Source organism: Meleagris gallopavo, chromosome 5, assembly GCF_000146605.3.
Source record: "Meleagris gallopavo isolate NT-WF06-2002-E0010 breed Aviagen turkey brand Nicholas breeding stock chromosome 5, Turkey_5.1, whole genome shotgun sequence".
Lineage (NCBI taxonomy): Eukaryota > Metazoa > Chordata > Aves > Galliformes > Phasianidae > Meleagris > Meleagris gallopavo.
Window position 1 is genome coordinate 33,976,597 of NC_015015.2, and position 19,943 is coordinate 33,996,539.

The following is a 19,943-nucleotide window of genomic DNA, read 5'->3' on the forward strand; positions in this document are numbered from 1 at the left end:
TTTCTTAAAAATATGTGGTAGTTGCTTATTGCTTTGGTTTAGATGAAAGAAAAAAATTTAGAACTTCTACCTGATTTAATATTAAATTATAATGTGTTGAGTGTTGTTTTTTTGTTTGCTGTCTAGTAGAATGTGTAAGGTGTTAATGCCAGACTGCCAGAATCTGTAATGAGTAATAGTGAAAATAAATAATAGATGAGGGGGAGAGAGGATAAAAGCACTAAAGAAAGTTGCCCCACTTCCACCTTTGCTTCTGTGTGCTGGGCCTTTCTGCCCACTCCTCCTTATAATATTAATACCTACATAGTCTCTGTGTAGTTAGTTTCCTGGATAAGCAGAGAGTGAAATTCACAGGGTGCCTACTGAAATTAGAAGGACTTTGAAGATGCATACTTTATTCAGTTTTATTAGACATACCAAATGATTGTTTTGTAAATATGGCCAAACAACAGTTCGTCATTAATCCACATGTTCCAGTTGCAGATCGGTAACTCATGTGGTGTGATCAGAGGATTAGACACAAGGCAGCAGGTGTCATTGCACATGAAAACTATTGGCCTGGGCCCCCTATGCCCACCAAGTCTTAAGAGTCTTAACTATTAAATAAGGAGCCAGTTACAGTCTAGTCCTTTCCTCTTATTTCCCTAAAATAGCATATGAGACAACAGTCACCTTAGACAGGAAGATAAAACAAGATAAAACACATCTAAAACACAGCTTGCAGTGACTCTGGGCACCCGGAAAAGTGGCACTCCAGACAAAAAGATCTCTGCTTTGAGGAAACAGAAACAGTGGCTTAGGATTGATCAGAATGACACAAACAGGTTTAAGTAAACATAAAACTATAGAAAGGTTTTCTTAACCAATAGCAGAAACAGAAGATGGAATATGGTATGGTGCTGGGATCTCGAGCGCCCGTATGTAACTAGAAACATAAAACATTTCTTAATTGTATCTCTTCCCCAGCATCATCCAGGGGCAAAGATTTAAAAGTAAAGCAAGTTTAATGTATGTTTCCAAATAGTGCCCCAAATACCCAGAGAAGTGCCAAAAGACAAACAGAAGAACATACGCATAGATTTAAGTCAAAAGAACCTGTGAAGCAGGTTCAGATCAGCTGAAAAGACACATATTTTAGTGCAACATATGCTGTGTAGCGGGCAATATATGAAGTATAAAGAAATAACGTTCTTAAAGAAAGAACATGTAGGCAGATTGAATATTGCAGATACCTTTGAAGTTAAATATATCGTGGCTGAAACCATTAAGAATTTAAGGTTTTAATGAAGATATCTGTAATGTAACTTAAGCTGATCTGAAGATTCTTAGTGTTCTGGCAATGCTGAAGGCTGCCAGGCATTCAATTGCTATATTTGCAATGATGCTATTAGATCAATGACTAATTTGATACCAGCTGGATTGTGGAGCCAGCTGCAGTGCAACACTGATAAGGATCAAAATTAGACTGGAGAGATGCAACCAAGCACTGCAGATGTGCAATTAAATCATGATGAGGCCAGTTGATAAATGTAGTCAGTCAGTAAAGAACCCCTGAAATGAGAGGACATCATCACTTAAAGTTTACAGTAATTGTCTTGTGCACACCAGTAGCCACATGTCTGTATAAACTCTGGCTTCAGTTGCAAAGCAGTATCCAAAAGAAACAGGATAGTTGCTGTGTTTCCTCTCTAGCATTCTAGATGAACACAACATGTTTGAAGAAGAATAGAACCTAGATGTTAAGCTGAAATTAGCACAAAACACCACAAAACACTCTAGAATTCATAAAAACTGAATACTGTTAGTCCAATAAAACTTCTGAAAAAGGCTAAGTGGCAAAGTAGAGACCATGTAGCCACAGAAATGAAGGTAGAGTAGATAAATAATCAGACATTTAGTGGTCAGACAGCATTGGAGAACTTCATCCCCAAATCACTGAACAATATATTGAAAGCCTGAGACATATTACTTTTTTTTTCTTTTTTTTTTCTCCCAGGGCAAAGCTGTTCATATGATGTCACAAACAAGCTTTGGCTTATTGATCTGAATGAACAACATTGCCACTGTTTTGTTTTGCTGCATATTTTGCCAGATATCTGCATACTTTTATAGTCTTCAGTCTCAGCCATCTCAGAGAGGAATTTTAGTAGACTAGGTGCTGAAGAAATTTCTGTTGCTCTGGTGGCTAGCTGGTGGCAATAAAGGGAAAACTTGGAAAAATCTCAGTCACCTGTGAGTGACCCCTATTCATTTTTGAAGGAATCTACTGCTAGCCCTGAGAAACTAGAAACCCCTCAGGAAACAGGAAGAACACTTGACAGGACTACTCAACCTTTTACAAAGATGAGTAACCATTTTTGCCACAGTCAATACAAAATGGTTCAGAACAGTTGAAGGACAAAGAACAAATAAAAGGGGAAAAATATCTAACTCCCTAAACTGGAAATATGATATCATCTTTTAAATAATGCAAGTATTTCAAGATACTAGGCTACAATATTCTTCTTTAGAGAAGTGAGATATCCCTTTTACAGACCTACAAAACTACAAAAATCTCCAAGTGATTGAGAGCTCTCTTACTAGCTCCTCTATTGCTGTTCCTCACACCACAGCAGAAATAGTGAATGAGTGTAGGGATAACTAAGAGTGAAAGTAGTGCTCCTTCCAACACAGATCCTCAAATGCAGACTAGGTTTCAGTGACAACCAGAAGCTGGATTACAGCAGTGAAAACTATTTTATGTGACCCAATTCTTATTTTATTATTAACTTAATCTAGATGTGGAAGAAGTGCTATAGATGATAAAATTCTCTTTCCTTCATTTTTCTTTAGACCTTAAAATGGTAGATTCAGTGAGTACCTTCTACACCTGAGACTCACTTTATATATTCAGGTAATACTGCAAGGAGTAGGGCTCCTGGATCACAGTAGGAGATGGAATATTGAGGAAAATATTGTGCATCAGCTGATCAGTGGTATCTTACTTCTGCAAACCAAAGTTTCTAGCTCTGAAATTAGTGAAACAATGAATTTCTATCTCACCCAGTAGCAACAGCACAACTCGCTCCCTTCATGTGCACAAGGCACTCTAATTGAGACAGTGTACTATGTGTTAAGTGATGGCCGGTGTCTTACCTCTAAGACACAGCTTGCTGCCTCCAGCTGCACATGGGCCCACACTGCCTTTTTTTTTTTCATAAAAAATAGTGGGTGTATTTCTACTAATTAATGAACAGCACTGAGTCCTCCATAAAAACGCATCAACATGGTACGTTACTTGGTACAGATGCAAAGCAAAGAGGATACAGTTTGTTTAAAGACAAATATCTGCGTTTAGTTCAATTATATGTAAGATACAAATCTATAGACGTATTTTGTCTAACACCACGAATACTGAATAAGTGAGCTTAGCTATTCCTGGCACATTTCAAAGTTGTGGAATTAAAATGTTAAACAATAAAATACGTATTTCATGGCAAATGTTTCTGTTTGGCTCACGTTAATTAAAATACAACTCTTCCTGTTCAAAGAAAGATTAAAAGGAAGATAGAATATTGCTAGTCAACAGCAACAGGCAACAACAAACAGAATTAGGTGAACTAGGTATGCAGAGCTTTTTGCATCTTCTTTAAAAACAGTGTGTCCCATGATCAGTTTCTTAACTGGATGGCAAGGTATTCTCCCTTGGAGGACTAGCCATTTGCAAAGACAGTGCTCTGCATGGCCATGATACACCAGCAGCTAGGAAATTCTGACCTTAGTGCTGAGGCATGCTCAAATGGCAGCTAAAATGTTCTGGTTCATCTCGGCAAGTTTATGCAGAGAGGAAGTTTGTTTTCTGCACTTTACCCAGGTGAATTCATGCTGGAAAATGAATCTTCTACATGCTTCATTCCCTTCAAACTAGTCTCTAGATTATTATATTATTATCATAGCTTGCATATTATACAAGGCTATTATGCTCATAGGTGCCTTTATATGTTCAGAACATTTCTTCACTGTCTGGATAACCTCCCAGCATATAGAGGTACAGCAATGGCAGATCTTCTGATGTTTTAGACATTTGGTGTGATTAAAATCAACACGGACTGTTTGGATCATGCATGCAATTCGTTTATAAATTTGATGTGGAGAAAGAGCTTCCAAGACATGGCTACAATATTGATATTTATGGTTCTTTAAGGCTAAAAATAGCCCAGCACACATGTATGCTGCTTTACTTTCTAGTGCATTCTAAATTATTCTCTCCTGAAGAATATGCTTCATTTGCAGGTTCTTTAGAGGTTGCTGTACCTTTTCTTTTAATTCTTTGTGTAGCTATATAGTCTAGCTTGATGACTTAATCTGTCATGTCCAGAATTTCCTAGTGGTATAAATTTTAATATCAGCAGATTCTAATGAAGTAAATCTCCAAACCATGTAGTCTCCCATTTTGTGATCCTTAGTTGTCAGATCATTCAACAGCTGAGGATCTTTCCAAAGTCTTGACCCTAACTTATCCGTTCAGGTGTCTCACCTACTTGTTAGTAGCCAGAAGTTGCTTTACATTTCTTATCAATTTTTGTTGTAGTTCTGAACGTACAGTATCAACAGTAGTTTGCACTGATGCCTGTTGTCATTGTTTAGTATGGACATTAAGATATTTTAACCCAGATCTGTGTGCACAGTCATCTCAGTTCCTGTGTCCTTTAAAGCAATGGGCTGGTCAACCTGTATTTGTGTACCCTCTGATTAAGCTTCCCAGAGAAGCTCCTGGAAAACATTTGTAAGTCTCATCTAGGGAATTGACAGATACAGTGGGATAGGCTGTGGAACCTTGTTCTATAAAGTGATATGGGTAAAGCCTAGGAGCTTAGCTTCTGTGGATCTTTAGCACATGAATCATTTGCCAACCAACCTTGGTATCTTGTCTCATGCAATGACCACTCCCTGAAAATTTAAGATAAAGCAAAGAAAAAAATCTCGTTTGTATATCCTTATTTTATTTCAAGTAGATTTAAATTGATGGGGTTTATGCACTTATTTCATGTCTATTTTTCCTTTGTGTGGTCCTAATTTTGTTTTAAATGGATAATTAGCTTCTTTGACCGCCAGGTGGCCTGCTACACTGTGTTGTTCAATGTATGCCTGGACTCTTGTCTTGGGAAGGGCATATAATAATATTTATTAAAAATTCTATCGTTAGATAATGTTATTCTGTGACTGTAGGTGTGAAATTTGTAATTTTACCTTGGTTCTTTTTTTTTTTTCTGGAATGTACATGTATTGTAATGTAAATGTATTCATATTAGTGGGACTTTATCAGAACTATTTAAGGTTGCAAAGTTAACAGAACATATAGAATGTCCTTAAAGATTTTTACATGGTGTAAATATTCAAACCTTTTCTGAAGTACTTAATGGCCTTACCAACAGAAAGTTAACTCCTTCCTCTGCCATTTCTTCTACATTTTATTGAAGAGGCATGAATTAAATTGATGCAATGGCAATTCTTCAAACATCAGAACCAAATGCCAATCACCAATGAGCTGGAAAAATTACCTTTAATAGAGTTAATGTAGTGCTAGTGTGGTCTCTTAAATGTACAAAAGCTCTATAGCGTGTTCTGAAATATGTATTTGTTACTTTATTTAAGTTCTGTACCAATGTATTATTTGTGAACATAGTTAATGTAGTTAGTGTTAAGTCACCTGACATAGCTGATATAGATAGAGATTTGAAAAAGTAACCTAGTACTATTAGGAATATGGAGTATTCAACGAGGTAGATTTTTTTATTTTTGTAAATTATTATAAAATAATTGTTAACACGAGAAGCACAAGACTGAGTAAAACTACTTTATTTCTGTCACTGAAGTTGCAATTCATTATTTTTCTGTCACCATAAAAGTCACAATCCATTATTTTTTCTGATATTCTCAATAGAACATATTCCTTACAAATATCTGAAAATTATAGCATATGCAATGTTTTTTCCTCCTCAGTTTGTTCTCATTCTTTTTCTTTAATTTTTCTACCATCATTTGGTATTTTTAAATTCCCTACAAATGCAGTATAGTATAACAAAGATCTATCAACTGGACAGACAGCAGTTAAAACTGAAGACATTTAGACACATTAGTGTGATCACATAGCTTGCCTTAATGGGCACAGACCTTTTCAATTTGTATTTGAACTGCTATACAGCTACCATGACATGCCTGGTTACCAGAATGAGTTGACTATTGACTACAAAAGCAGGACCAGAATGTCTTGAGAAAATGCCAGAAGAAGTTCATAAGGCTACTCTACCCTGTGTTTACTACAACTGAAATACATTCAAAATGTCCTGAATTTCCTTCATATTACTTCGTGACTGATTTTGTATTCTGATGTTTCCTATTGCTGTGGTGCTTTGAAAAAATTCCTTCTCAGATATATGCATGTATTTTCCAATTTTCAAGACATTTTGTTCATCTTCTTTACATGGAATTCAGACATTAGAGTGGGAATAATTTACCCATATCTGAATTGTAGTATCTAGATTGTAAGTATTCTGAGTGTTTGAATATCAATATGGTAGTCGCCAGTTTCTTGGAATGTTTTGAACACGGAGATTAGGATTTCAGTTGGCAACATAAATCAACATGAAGGTATGTTTATTTGTTTTCTAAAGTCCACTTCTGCAATTTCATTGCAGTACCTTTACCGAACTATGTTTTTTTAATTACTGAAAGTTTATATTAATATACAGATACGACCTTGTAGCATTTTATTACAAAGTACTAAAGAGTAAGGACAGATTCATCAGTCTGTCAAGACTACTTCATATTCAGCTTTACAATTTCCAGTGTGGATCTAGAATGTAGAACAGGTATGCCTATGCAGTAGAAAATGCTCTCTTTGTGGATGAAAGTCTCACTGATACTGTCCAATTCATTTGCTACCATCGTTGTTTTATGTTGCTTCACCTCTTCCTTTCCAGCATGAATAGAAGCAGAAAATAATCTTAGGTTCAACTAAAGGAGCCTAACAATTAAAAACCAAAATACGAATACAAGCAATACTTTCCACAAACTCAAGTGAAATCCAACTCCTTTTGTTTTGTTTTGTTTTGTTTTTGTTTCTTTTCAATTTGTATCAGGTCCAAGTTACAGAAAACTGGCTTTCTGACTGCACTATAATGAAGTAAACTGTAAGAATGTCCAAAGTATGTGAGTTTGACTTCACCAGGCTCTACAAAAATTGTCCTGATTCTCTATGTTGTGATTACACACGTTGTAATTCCAGAAACACCAAACAGATCAGTGCAAGTCATCTGGTTTCATATTTGATTCTTATCATGTACTAACATCATACTTCCACAGACATTCAAGCTATTGGAAAATGTACGAGAAGATAAAACAGCTGGAAGTTAAAATTAAACAAATTCAAACTAGAAGCATACCATACAGCTTCTAACTGCTAAAGAAGCTAATTATTTATCATTTTATCATGGAATGCTATGAATTTTCCATCATTTATATCTCTAAATTGGGCCTGGATTCAGTATCGAAAGGTTTTCTTTAGCCAAGAACATTGAGAGCTAAATATAGGAAGGGAAGGTAAGACCATGGCGTATTTTATACAAGCAGTGAGGTTAGATCTTGAACATTAGATCTGTGAATCAGCCCAAGTTTTTTTTTGTTTTTTTTTTCTTCAGAGAATATTTTGGCAGAATGCCATTAGAAATGAGAAGAAGCTTTCAGCTTTCATCATGCCAGAAAATAGCAAAGTTTACATTTAGCAACAGCATAAAGCCTTGAAAATAGACACCTGAAATCATGGAAATAGAAACAGAGGAAAAACATCTTTTGTTTTTTTTCTTACAAGTTGTACAGTAGGCAAAATGAATTCAGTGTCAGTACACTCATGTACTCTGTTAAAGGTAACTATTAGTTCCTAAATATCTAGTAGAAACAAAGATTTATTGAATTTAGATCTGGTGTATTTTCTACAATGACAAAAATGTATCTTAAGTACAATAATGCTTTTTTTTTTTCAGTCTAGTGTGAAGTAAAAACTGTTACATAGTTTTGAGATCAGCTGCACAAGAGGAGGTGATAGGCAGAATGAAAGACATGTGCTCCCCCATCAGAGATCTCTGGCACTGGACACATGATCTGTCTGTACCTCAGTTTCTCATTTTAAATTGCAAATAGTATTTCTCCACTTCACTGATCTGCTACAAGCCTGTAAAGAATTGGAGTAGAGGAATGGCAAGCTTGAGCCTGTATGTGAAAGGCTGCTGATGGATATTCTGAAAGGGGCCAAATATCTCTTTTAGGCACAGAAGCTGTTCAAGATAGAAACTGGCTTTTAGCATGTCCTGGACTGTATGATTTCCAGCATTTCTGGATGGAGCTGCAGTTCATAGTAACAGTTAAAGGAATCTCCCTCCCTCCAATCACAGAACAGCAGAATGTATATTTTGCTCCTGGTGGTTCCCATTTACGTTTCACAGACCTCTCAGTAGGTATGGGGCTTTCAAAGAGCAAGCCAGATACCATGTGCAGGTAGAAAGAAGAAGCATCGCTTTGATTTTTTTCGCCTTGCTATTACATGTGTGATAGTTTTCCCAGTGTTACTGCGTAGGTTATGTCTGCTTTAAATTTAATTAGAATATTAAAATGTTATCACATTCCGAAAGTCCATTTTTAGGAATGGGTTCAGAGTCTTAATTTACTAATTTATTTAATTGACTAAGGGTCTGGGGTGTTAATTTTTAGAAACAGTATTTGTATCAGTATAGTCTCTTAAATATTATTCAGCAAAGATAGGAGTGCTGGAGAGTGTTCTAAGATTGAATTACATCTTGGAAGAGATTTTCCCACCTTCAGAGTTGTCTGTCTTTTACTGAAAAAGCTGTTTGGGCACAGCATTGTGCTGTCTAGATCAGTACTTGAGGAAGGGAGAAAGTGTCTGTGCTAGATACACATAGGTCCATGAGGTTGTTACCAGTATTCTAAAGAATGTATATTGTTAGTTCTTACTTTTCAGCCATCTTCATACACTTGATTTGTTTAAGAGACTTCTTACCAATTGGGGAATAAGTGATTGCTGCCGTAGCATTTACTGTCAAAGCTGTTAATACTATAAAAAAAAGAAATATTTTCTTCCATGTTATAATAATTCAGTGACATTTGTGAGGTGTACAACTTCTTGCCAACTTTTCTAATTTAAAACATTATCTGTTTGAGGAAAACATATGTTAGAAATTTTTAATTCAGTGATAGGAAAGGCACTAATGAAATATGCATGTATGAATTTTGTATCGCGTAAGTTTTCTCTTTCTTGAAATGTGATTAAAAGCCAAACATCTGGATTATGTTTAAAAAGCTTGAATCTCCAGTTTTCAGTGAGATTCAATCTATTTTGACACTGTACACTTATCCTTAACATTTTCAGCATGCTGTTAACATTACTTGCTATTGTAGAAAAGTAAGTTCAGGTTTAAACAAAGTTGGACTTTTCCAAATGCTAAAAATATTTTCTGAAATAGCTGTTTCTGCAGCATTCACATAGGCATAGTTTAAGCTGTGTCAGCATTTCCATTATAAATTTGCTCTTGAAAACAGTTTATGTTGATAATAAAAATAATTTTTCAACTTGAAAGATTTTTTTTATTTTATCACAGAATAATATTAAAAATGGGAGATTGACTTCTCAATTTTAAAAATTCAGGGTAACATGGGATTTGTCTGCTGTTAACACAGGTAGTGGCACAGCGATGGTAACTTTCTCCTTTTGTTTTAATAACTCTAATTTGCACTAGAGAAGTGAGTAGCTATTAGTTGTCATGTCTCTTGAAGTGTTCAGAATGTCTGTCTGGAGATTATAAAATGGGACTAACTATACAACTTTATTTTTAGCATGTTTTAATAATTGTTTTCATGCAGTACATTGTAATGGCAATGCTGTAAGAGAAACTAGAGCGATAGCCAGTGTTTTAGGTAGTCAGTGTAGACGTTTTAGCACTCCTAGTGGACCTGCTGAGTGTGCTGACTGACATAACTCAAGGGAAATTATAAGGAACAAATCAAATAGCAAATTATAAAAAATATTAGCTTTCACTTTACTTAATACAGTACAGAATATGAATTTAAAATAAGAATGTCATTTTTCATTATAACTTTGGGGCAAATTAAGAAATCTGCTGTCAACACCAGGCTGCACCTTTCCAAGCAGCACCTTACTTGGGCTCTCAAATAGGTGTAAATTCTGTTGTATAGAAAAAAGTTCAAATATGATAAAGGTCATGTTGTTACATTACATACTACAGGTGTTGTGAACTCAGATCTGCATATTCTGAGGTTAGAGTCCAAGTCAGCTATACAGAATCTGTCCATCTTTGGCATGAGTTCACTCACCAGCCTGCACAGATTGCAAAGTTATTGCCAAAAGCAAGGGATGATTTTATTTTCTTACAGTTGACAAGGTCTAGTAACATGGGTTGCTAAAGAAAGTGTGCCTTAAATGGTGGGATGAGAGAGCCATCTGGATCCCAGAGCTCCTCTGTGGATTCTCCTGCTCTTTGGTAGAGACTTTTAGTTCTGCCTGTGTCGGTTTAGATTTCCATTTGGCTCTTTTTGCAGTTGACAGCTTCTTCTCCTGTGTAACAGTACAACAAATAGGTAAGAAGAAGGATCCAGAGATATTCTATCTTCAAACATATCCCAGTAGGTACTGCTAGAAGACAGGATAATTTATTTGTCGATTTTCAGTTGGACTTCACTCACGGGAGGTTATTACTGCCTGCCATTAGCATTCTGGCTGAGTAACGATGGAGTAAGGACTTCAGAAGAGCCAGCTTGAGAAAGATAAATGTGCAGGAACATCCATTTCAAAATAAAACACAGCCTGTAACACGCAGCCTGACAATGGGCTGTGCATTTGGAATTAATTCCTTCTGTAGAGGAGTTCCAACTTTATGTTTCATGCATATTGCACAAGTAGGTGCAGCTTAGCAGAGAGGAGGATAAGATGTGAATTTCAGGTTATAAATTAGTTTCTTTGATTATCTTCAAAAAATCTCCATAATCTTACATTGTTGTGTATTATTTTGTAAAAATGTAAAAACGTAACCGTATGACATTTGATACATTCTGGGTTGGCATTTCAGAATATCAGGCCAGGGAGAGGTGTATCTCCACCTTTGTGTTTCCAGATCATACAGTCTCCCTGTCATCAATTACATTTTCTGACCAGTAATGGGCTAACTACTGCCTTCCCCAGTGTTTTGGAATCCCCTTAATCTACACTTTTCCTCAGTAAATAAAAATACTTGAGCAGTAATCTAAAGATACAGTAGTTATTAATTCCTAAAGAGCACTACTTTTAAATTTATTTTAAATCAGTTATTCTTCATACACTAAACAGATATAAATTATGTTAACTCCAAATTTGATATTTTAAGCATGTCTGTAAGTTGCATATATATTAGTCTGTGCCAAAAGTTGCACCTTTGATGCTAGTTGTGAAAAATACCTTGTCGTATAGTCAAAGCAACATGGGATAAATCTCAGAAATTCCTTAGGATCCCAGACAAAGATACCATTTAAAAGATAGCTTATAGGATCAGTAGATTGTTATGATATGAAATACACCTGAATTGCACTGCAGCCTCTTTTGTGGGACCATGTTCTGTTACCATCAGCCAGGGTTTGTCTTTTACTTGTAGATCTAGTGGAATCTCATGCAGTTGATACTTAATTCTCCTTGCAAATTCGATGTGTTGTATTTTGCATGTTCTTAGTGATTTAATTATACTTAAAAACAGGTTAATAGTGTTGTAAATAACTGGTATTGCAAAGGATTGAATTTCAACACAAGTTGATGCTCAATTAAAATCTCCACATATCTAGTGAATTAGCCAGTTCTTGGCTGCTATGCTAGGGTGAATGTCTTCCTACTTAACTGAGGATTGAGCAGGATGGGCAAAATGCGCAATAAAGCCAAATCAAGATTTAATATCCCCACTCAAATTTTTATTCTTTGTATCATGTAGCAAGCTCAGGGATATGGATTAAAGAAAAATAATCAGCATTTAAAGAAAATTCCCCTATATTTAGAGTAACAAAGCTGAAAAAGAAGCCCTTAAAACTTCTTACTGAATTACTGCCATCAGCCAGTAGATCCATGAGACTTGTTCAGCTAAAAGCCACAACAGACTTTGTAATGCAATGATGTAATCTTGGCTTTGTGTCATTTATATTCAACCAAAAAAAAAAACAATTTTCCTGAATAGACAGCCTGACAACAATATTGTTCAGTGTTGGTTTTTATTTGGATTGTTTCCAAATGATTCATATGCCTCCACAGTAACACCATGCCAGCTTAAGTTTTTACTCTGAATTCCAAAGTTTCCTTCTTTTCTTGTATTTTATTTTGCTTTTAAAGCCCCAGTTATGTTTGCGAAACTAACCAGCTTGGCCACGAAATTAGGATGTATCTTGCAGAGTGCATTCATTTTACTTTTTGCATATTTTTCCTGAGGTCATGTCAAGGTTAGTTTGAATTCCATCCTACATTAAGACTTCTTTCACAGCTATTTAGCTCTGCAGCCTACTCCCCGCTGGGGTCTGCCCCTTGGGCACGTCAAAGCTTCAGACCTGACAAATCACACACAGATGAAGCTGTACAGTTTTTTAAACAGTTTCATCACTAACGTGCTTTTATTATTTTTTTTTTTCCTTTACACAATACCTTTTTTTTTTTTTTTTTTTGCTGGAGTTTATTCTCTGAGTTGCAATATCCAAAAGACTGATTTCTGTATGGAAAATACACTGGTGCAGCCGAGCTGTGACAGGGAAATGGCGTTGTGCACTGCATGCCACTCAGCCCTCCGCAAACTGAAAGCGCTGTGGCTCCTTAATTAGCAACAAGCTATAGCTCCTTGACTAATAACTGTAAGCGTATTGTTAGCATCTATTTGCACAGAAGAGCCTAAAACTATAAAGGCTGTTAAATATTCAAAAATCATCGTCCATACTGTGCACCCTTTCATGATACAGGGAAGCTGTGTGCTGCTGTTCACAAAAATGAACTTCTGTCATCCCAGGGATTACTCGGAGGAGTAATGTTCATCAGTGTCAGCAATGACTCTTTGCTTTAACAGCAATCCTTATGGGACTTAGGAAATTGGAAGTGGGTGTATGTGTGTATATATATATATATATAATATATATAATATATATATTATATATATATATATAATTAGCTTCACAACTAGATGCAGGGTTTTCACCACCTACATTCATGCACAGCCTCCCCCCCCAGTCTCCCACCCCATGTGTATCTCAGTGCACAGAATGTTTTGAAGTGCCTAATGCAGTTTGCAGGTGAAAAGAAGTTTTCTAAAATTCTTAACTGCAAACTGTTATCTGTATTTTAGCGTTTTGTGAAACTAATCGTGCAACACCATTTCCCGTTTAATTGATGAAGTTAAAATGCTTGACTGCTAATGAGTGTATTAGCAAACAATATACCCTTAACAAGCTTAAGCAGCTCAGGATTTTAAAAAGCAGATTACTGTCCTCCTCATTTTTATAAGACAAAATGCGCTGCCTCCTACAAATTGCTTGATCAGCTGATGAAGTACTATAATTATAGTTGTATTGCAGTTTTGACAAAGCCACAATAACAGACTGTAGTTTAGTCCCCACTCCAGGCACACAACTCTTTGCATTACAAAACCCAGTTTTACTGGTCTAATTCTTACTGAGAACAAAAGGCACCTGGAGATGTTAACTATATACTAAAAGAAAACTTGGAATCTAGGAAATAATAATATCGAAGCATGACTTTTCTTCTTGCAGCTAGTTCATTGGGAATGGTATCTAATGAAGAGTTGTCTAAAGGGTTGCTTGTTTGGAACTAATTAAAGACAGATATCCTAAATAGAAGAAGGATCATGGGAATTACGTTAGTTGTCTGGAGACTTGTTATTCTTTTGGTACTCTGAGTAGATTGTGGAAGTTCTTATGGATTCAAGAAATAAGGCGAGCTAATAAAAAGTTCTATTTTCTGGTTATTGGCCAACTATTGTATTTTTGTTTGCAATAAGATTTGAGCCAACAGGCTAGAGACTTGAATAAAACATTTAAACATTTGTGCATTAACACATTATGGTGAAAAGAGAGTCTTGTGCTTTCACTCAGTGCATTTCAGCCTTCAATTAATGTGAAAGCACTACAATGCCTATGCAACTTCTCTTGCCTTGTGGTGCACCATTTATCATTGCAGTTTTACATTGACCTTGACACCCACTTCATTAGAATAAAGATTGTCTACCATTTAGGTTACATTGTTCCTCTGCACAGAGACCCCATGCAAATTTCTGTTCAGATAGAAGAGCTGTGAGCCTGTCAGAGGTCATCTGCATTAAATGATTGCAGCTATTTTCCAACTGCTTCTTTTCATTCTACTCAATTCAGACTAGGAGGATCAATCAAGCCCTCTGCCTGAAACAGTAGGACTGCTGGGAATATAACTGTTTTTGGTAGTAGTGGATATGCCCTAAACAGTATTAAATATTTAATATAAATTCATTAAAGGGCATACAAAGTCTTCAAAAAGATATTACATTTATAGTAAAATTTAAAGTGTAGAGATCACCTTCCTTAAGAAAAAGACAGAACAATAGGTACTGACTGTGAAATTTTTTAATGTAGAAAAAAAATTAGTTCATGAAGTTACTTAATATTTCTTTCAATGTGTTTATTTCTCCAGCTGCCAGGAAAAGGAATGTGCTGCAAAAGTGCAATCCACATTTGTTACTTTCTGAAACAAAAATGTGAGGGTTTAAGACAAAAGTGCTAAAATTTGTCTTGTTTTACAGCCGTGCACACATACACACACGCTCACTCATACAAATACATATTTTACCACTGTGCTTATTTGTAGGGGGGAAAAGCAAATGGAAATAAGTTAGCGCTCTCCTTCTTGAGTTTTCTGAGTGATATAATTGGAATTAAATTATTAATGGGAAATACTTAAAAAAGATTGTTTTATGATCTTCTATTAAAGAATTTGCAATTCATTTTAGTATTTGTAGTTTGATTTATATTAAAGATAATGCAATCTATGTCCAATTAACAATACATAGCCAATGTAATGTGATTTTCAGATCATGCAAATGGAATAAACTAGGAGAGGAAAAACTGATTCTTAACCTCAGATGTAATTTGCTGTGTGAGTTCTGGCAATTTTAAATGACATTGCACTTTTTAATTTTCCAAAGGCTCAGCAACAAATTTATCCCAATCAGGAAAGCCTATTATTAATTTACAAGGACAATTGTAGGAGTCTCTATAATTTCCCTGTGCAATTATTTACCATATATTGCTAATAGTGAAATACATGAAGTTTGCAAGAAACAGCAACTGCTATTTATCTAGACAGAGCATTCAGCTGAGATCTTGATTGTTGTCCAGAGGTTCTAGTACTATTGACAACATAAGAAATATAACCAAGCTTCTGGACGGTTTCTAAAATATTTCACACTGATAGTACCAAAAAGGTAGAAGCATTAACAGCTATTGTGAAGGGAAGGCTGGCCTCTAGCAGATTCCTTCACTTTGCTTGTATACAGCTGAGCTTTGGACCCTGGACTTTGGAATAAAAAGACTCTTTGTTCTTCACTGAATGGCATTAGGCATGGGCTTCCTAAGGGGCCACCATGAAGCCTAGCATGAAGAGTGCAAACATTATCCAGAAAGCAAAGTGAAAATGTGTGTGAAGAGATGATGGACAAATATTGCTATATGTGCATGGCTGTATGTTTACATATATTTATATTGCGTATTTGGTGAATTTACCTGCAAAGTATTTGCTTTGTGTATATAGCATGTTTTGTGAATATGTGTCACCACTGAATGTGTGCATATATAACTCCTGACTGTGCATGTGTGTGTATTTGTGTCTGCCTCAACCAAATCGTTCTAAAAAGCTAAGTTTTAAAATTTAAAGATGTAATCCAGGTAAAAATTAAACTGGAAGTCACTGAGTCGTGATCTCAGTTGTCTGTGGTGCAGTACTGTTTGATTGAAGGCACTTCTTTAGTATGTGAATGATGGAATGCAGAACATCTACAAATAGCACACCCTTATTCCAATAATGGAGAAAGTTCACTGGCTTAATTCTTCTGTACTTCGTAGCCATAGCTCCACTGTGTGTTCAGTATGTCTAGTCTCTTTTCACTATAACCAACAGAAGCACCATACAAAAGTCTTACAATGGATGTCTTAATCTCTCTGTGTGCTTTTAGAGCATTATTTTGAATTCCATCATGCAGGTCTTTTTTTTTTTTTCCTTTCCTCTTCTGAAGTTTTATTATAACAACAGAATTCCCAGGGAGCTTTAGGGGCAAGGTTTGCATAATATTGCCCTAAAGTTTTTGCTTGAGAAGTGGAATCTGCACCCTCATCCTGATCATCTTTTTGTGATGTTTCTCTCTGAAAGATGCGGTGTGCAGTCTTACAGAGTTGTTAACTGTGTACAGATTTTTTTATTGCTTACCAGACAGCGCTCATCTACGAACCTTTCATGATGATTTCTTTCTCTGACCTCTCAGTGACTAGGCATCTTGTTCCTTAACACTGAAGGAGGCTGAAAAATGCTTGAGTTGCTCAATGTGTGCCTTCTATACCAGTTTCAAAATGGCTTATTCTTCTGGTTTCCATGGTGACAATTAACACTGTTACAAGGCATTGTTCCAGTCTCCATTTGGGCAGAATTTTCGGGTGTGATTTTTTAAACAAAAATATTTTATATAATTTTCTTAAAGAAAAGAAAAAAGGCTCATTTAATTAAAGTGTCAAAAAACATGTCTCAATCAAGCCTGCCTAGGTTTTGTAAAACATTTTTATCAAAGGAAATTTAACTTGCTTTGTTTTGGAATTCAACTTCTCATGGTTTAAATATTTTGCCAAAGTTATTCATAAATAAATGTTACTGCTTTTTGCTAAATTCCACTGTTTTTCTTTTGAGAAATACTAATCATATTGAGAGAGAGGGAATGAAAAGCCCAAATGCTTTAACTTACATAGCAGTGTTTTGAATTTCTTTTGAGTGGCTTCAGGAGCACAAAGCCAGCCGTGCATGCATGCAGCTAATCATGCTGTAAATATTTTGCGGGTTTATTTCATTATATTTTTTTCCCAACTTTTTAACATGAAAAGTGTCCTGAGAAATTAAATATTATTTATTTATTATTGTGTCAAGTTAAAAAAAAAAAACAAAAAAAACTAGGAACTTTTACTTCCTTAATCTTATTTTTGCCTATTAAACAGTAATTTATATCATAGCATCCACGGACTGTCACAATGGAGCAGCCTTTGCTCACTCAAAGCTGAGGAAAGAATGAATCTGAAGATTAAATTATCTTCTCACCGCAGGATTAAGAAGTCCTACCAGACTAGGGTTGTGCTGCACTGATAGAGCTGCTAGCTAATTTTTTCCATGCAACTGCTTAGAGTGTAGGTGTTTAATGGATTAAAAAATAGCATTAGCAATAGCATGTAGTGCTATCAGTTCTTAAACTATATCTCCTAACATTAAGCTCTTCCCTTAACTTAAAATACGTACTGCATGTTAAATATCCAGAAATGAAACAATACTGACTCTCAGTCACATACCGATATACCTAATAATGAACTGAATATTTTCATCTTTTACAGTTACAGTATAATGCATTTTCTGTCAATCAGCACTTGTCATCATGCTTGTTTATACAGTAGGTTACATGGTGACAAAGTCAGAGATTGTACATACAATCTATCTGATTTATTTTTTAAAGTAGTAACCCTTTAATAGCATCATCACTCTATTTGGATTATGCTCCACTGCATTATTTCATCTGGCCCAAAATTAAATGAAACATCTTACGTTTCTGTGTTAACAAAACACTGTAGTTGCAAAACATACACTGTATTTCTTTTCTTCATTGGTCCTATGCCATTCCAGGACCACTACCAACCCCAGTCCACCCTGTAGCAGCCTGTAACAGGTGATAGGCATTAGCCAGCTATGCCTGCACCAGCCTCACACAGCTAGAGGACTCTCTCAGTCTATTAATTCACTTGACAAAAGAAAGGGAGTAGCATGAACTGGATTTCAGTGCCCAGCAAATTGGACTCTGGATTCCCCTTGATATTACATGTACTCATAGAAATAATTATGCAAATCCTGTTCAGCTATATCATTTTTAAATAGAAATCAGATTGCATGAAGAAGATCGTAATCGCCTCCAGTAACCATTCTAGCTGAAAAGGCAAAGATGTGGGACCAAGAAAAGTACTTGTTGAACATTTCAATCCAATAGAATGGTGTTGTCCCTTTGAGAATTCATTTTTCCAGTGCCAAATCTGGTCGATGCCTAATATTTACAGGTCTGAAACTGTAGTCACAGTGCGCTCTGTATCACAAGGCAAATTCTTTTCAGACAATTCCCTGTTTTTTACTATGCATATTCATGTAATTTTGGATACACAGACTCCTGATCAGTGTTCATTAATAATGAGAAATGGTTTAAATCACCTCATTTAAAACATTTGCTCTGTGATCCACAAATGACTAATATTTGCTGAAGTTTACATAATACAAATGATGTGCATGTGTTGTGCAAATGAAAGATTAAAATATGAAACTAACAATATGCAAACATATGCATGGAAATGTTGAGGACCTGTTAGCTGAAACAGTGATTTCACACCTTTATTATTTTCTTTAAGCTGTCTCCAATTGTATTTTTGCTTTGTTTTCCTACAGAACATCTCCCTGGATCTGGAAAAGGCACCCATGTTTTAAACATTCCTTATTCACATTTAATTTTTTATACTTGGCCCAGTTACTAGCATTTGCACTGTGAGCTGCTATACCAGTTTTCATGGCTGAAAATAAAGCAAAGAAGCTTAATGTTTGGGATGTAATTTGCTAATAGCTCTGCATAATTTATGAATGTCTCGTAAACTCCTTTGTAAGAATACATGTTGAATTCTCCTTTACCACTGAAAGGTGTGATTTTGACTACTCCTATTTCTATGAGTAGTTTGTATGTAAGACAGGGAGTGAATTAGCTTACCTATAGGTACAGCATGTATATGAGTATAGCCTATGTTTAAATTTTGGGTATTTTTAATGTACCATACCAGCTACTAATTGATCAGTGTAGTAGCTGTCACACTGAACACTTAACTCAGGTTTTGAGAGAATAAATTTTTTTTAAAGAGATGTATTTCTCTGTGCATCTCTAGTTTAGAATACGTTTTAATAGAGTATATATCACACATACAGCTAAAATATTTAGAAATTTGTATTAAATTGATTTTGTAAAAAGTTTCTGGTTTTAGTCCTGTTTTCTCTGTTCTTTTTCATTTTTTAAAGAATAATTAATAGTGGAGGAAATAATGCATTGTTGCAGGACTGTATTAACACTGTGGCCATTGTCGTTTGTGTGCCATTTCTCTCTTGGTTGATGCAATAAAAATCAAGTTACTTGTATTCTGTTACAAGTGTGTTACGTCAAAGTGTTTTTCTAAGGTGAAGCCCTCACATTTTCATGTGCTGCTATGTTTGAGGCCCATACATAAGGCAAAATGCAGGAGAGGGAACAGAAATAAACTTCACAGAAAATCTAAATCTGAAATTATTTCCATGGGCTTTTTTCAGTGGAGAGACTCAGTTGTATCTGATGAAGTAGCATATTTGAAAAATATGATACCAACTCCCTTGAATGAAAAAAGGCAGATCAAGGTTTGGATGAGAGGGTGTTAGTGAATGCTACCACACGTGTGAATATCGTGACTATTGTAAGTGGATATTACTAAGTGTAATCCATCACCAACTGCGTTTATATGTCACCCAGAAGACAATGTGGTTGGTACCTAAATCTCTTCAGATACATAATAAGAAGATTATGTGCTAAAAA

The 19,943-nt window shown here is 35.5% G+C and overlaps 1 protein-coding gene across 1 annotated transcript in view; it reads left to right on the forward strand.

Moving 5' to 3' along the window:
- AKAP6 (A-kinase anchoring protein 6) overlaps positions 1–19,943 on the forward strand; it is a 273,079-nt gene that overhangs the window by 199,089 nt on the left and 54,047 nt on the right.